The 2,825-nt window shown below is 31.0% G+C and overlaps 1 long non-coding RNA gene across 1 annotated transcript; it reads left to right on the plus strand.

The window, feature by feature from the left end:
• The first annotated feature begins 412 nt into the window (after positions 1 to 412).
• LOC139893176 (uncharacterized) lies at positions 413 to 2,600 on the plus strand. Its single transcript, XR_011774375.1, has 4 exons — positions 413 to 595; positions 1,188 to 1,240; positions 1,418 to 1,805; positions 2,361 to 2,600. It is a non-coding gene; the product is annotated as an uncharacterized lncRNA (long non-coding RNA).
• The last annotated feature ends 225 nt before the right edge of the window (positions 2,601 to 2,825 follow it).

The raw sequence follows: 2,825 nt of genomic DNA on the forward strand, positions 1-2,825 counted from the left end.
AACAGACACTTTTTAAAAAACGCTAAACACAACGACAGCCCGTATCTTTCCACTCGTCAACTGCGTTAAATATGAATACGCCGGCCGAAAGCCCCCGCCGCATCGCGCGGGCCGGACCCGGCCTAGTCGTACATCCTATCCTACTATATATTAAAAGAGAGTCTTTATTAGGTAATAAATATTTTCAAAACTCCATTAATCACCGTTAGATTGAAAAATTACGTTAACGACCAATAAACATTCCCTAAAAATATTAGGTAATAAATCAATTTTAAATACACTGATTCCTAAAATACCCCTCTCTAATAATAAAAAAAAGAAAAAAAACACGGGATAACCCTTATACACATCTCTTTCTCTAAAGTATTCTTACGTAACCAGTAAAATCTACGATGCAAGTGGCTATGCAATTAGCGCTAACTTCCATTCAATTAAGAATTAGAAATTGTGGTTCACGAAGCATTATGGTTCGTATGCTGCAATCGTCAATCAAAAACGTTCCTTCCTGTTTCCAAATTAAGTTAGGGTTCTTATGGTGCAATCGATTTGAGTCAAAGATTTGCAAGAAGTTTGTTTGATTTCTAAAAAATGACAGGTTTTTATTATTTCTTGATAAAACCCTAGTGCTCCTTTTTGATGTTTTAAAAGTTTTAAGCTATTGTGATATTAATACGGATTAATACTTGTGGGTTTTTGTTTCTTATGAAAAAATCTCTTGCACAATTAGGGTTTTAACAGTTCGTTGTTAAATTTATGCCATTTATCATCGATGAACCCCAATTTATGAATGTCTAAACAATTAGGTATAGATATACAAATTCGAACCATATGCAAATTTTACATTCATAGGATCTTTCATAGATATGTACATATTCAGTGTATATTTTTTGTTTCAAAAAATATGTGTTCTTCCATGAAACAGTCAGCTGAATAGCATTGTTTACAAACTAAGAGAAGTGAATACATGGCATAACAATAAGCATAGTGACTTCTTAAATGAGATTACTGAATTTGCTTGATTTTTATTTCGTTTATTGCTATAATCGATTGGATTTGATAATTTAGAGCTGAGAACTTTCTATTATTGTTATATTTGTTATTGCGGGATGCATTGGTGAATCTGCATAGTTTATCATCTTAAACTTTGAGTTTAACTGTGGGCCCTATTTGTTTATGGTTTTCGACAGTTTTACTTCATCGTATAACTAACGTCAGGTTCAACATCTGAAGAGTATTTTAGGTACTTTTGTTTTTTATGCCTTTCTTTTTATCTTTGTTTGGATTTGGATCTATATAATTCTAAATATTGGTTCCCTAAAGTGATTTTAGAGTTGTGTTTTGGAATTTCTTTAAGTGAATACAAGATGTTCTCTGTTTTCCACTAAGTTTCTTTATGCTATTTGTGGCTTTTGTTCAGCTTGCAGAATCTGTATATGGGTGGTTAAATCCTTTGGTAAGCTTTATTGTCCAGCTTGGTAAGATTTATTGTTCAGCTTGACTCTATTTTTTGTTTATCTTCTGCTTTTATTATTTGGTCTGATATCTACTTATTGAGGCTAGGAATTTGGTTATACTTATATAAATTGTGGGGTTCTTAGTGATCAGAGGTACAACATCCTATGTTACCACTACATAATCCAAGTAGTTTTTCATGGACAGTTCTTTTTGACACTGGTATCTAGGTAAACTTGTTGTTGTCGAAATGAAGCGAGAGTTGAAAAAGGTATATATGTGAACATAGTTGCTTTGGATATCGCAATGCTTCCAGAAGCTATGACAGATGATCTGCAAACTGCAATATGGAAGTAAGCAGTTCACTATCTATTGGTTATCGCATTCGTATAATTTTGTCAATATGAAGGACGTCGATTTAGAAACATACCACTATTTTTCTGAAGAGAAACATTTTCCGTGATAATAAACTAAAGACTACCACTGTGTCAATTGATGGTCATATATCTAATATGCTTATTGCAAAATAGGGGGAAATAGTAAGTTTCCAATACGATTTGTTGATTACTTATATGGTAGAAGTTTAATTTTGATTGAAAACTTACAAAAGAAAAAGAAGTTGTAAAGTTATCTTTTAAGGTGGTAGTATTTTCATTAAAAAAAGGTTTTAATCAATAAAAGGATTCTTTGATTCTATTCTAATAATTATTTTGGCAAACAAATATAAGCTCTAAAAGTGGGATGGTGAGTTGTGAGTTTGTATTTAATACATGTTCAGTAGTATGTCCTCTACGATGACGGTTCATCAAAGTTAGATGTTATTGATGTATTTCCAGCTTCATCGTATGTTTTTTACTGTACTTGCATATTTGGAGATAATAACAATCATTGCTCTTCGTTATGAACAGGTAAATATGATTTATATATTATCTCTAACTGGTTAATCAGGCCAGCCAAAAGTGGGTCATCTGTTTTCATCCCTACACCGAACACCAAACAATTGGTAGTTTCTTTCTTAATTCAATGAGTTAATTTATACACTCATCGGTTAACATTTTAATGCTTTTATCGAGTGTTTTTGTTCTTTTACATATAATATATATTATTGTATTATATATTCTATCAGGTTACAAGTTTATTGGTTAGGATTACACATTGATCTTTTTTTTAGTATTAATAATGTATTTTTTGTTCCATAAACTTAGTGTCCCTAATTTTATTGCTTTTTTTATTATACATCTTGAAAGTAGGTATGATTTATTTTTAATTATGTAAATATGTAAATTATGATGGTTCTTGAAATTCGGTTACATCTTTGGTCTTTAATGTTAATTTTTCATTACAAGTTCTACTCGAGGTGTGAGTGTTAATTT

Source organism: Rutidosis leptorrhynchoides, chromosome 2 (assembly GCF_046630445.1).
Source record: "Rutidosis leptorrhynchoides isolate AG116_Rl617_1_P2 chromosome 2, CSIRO_AGI_Rlap_v1, whole genome shotgun sequence".
Taxonomy (NCBI): Eukaryota; Viridiplantae; Streptophyta; class Magnoliopsida; order Asterales; family Asteraceae; genus Rutidosis; species Rutidosis leptorrhynchoides.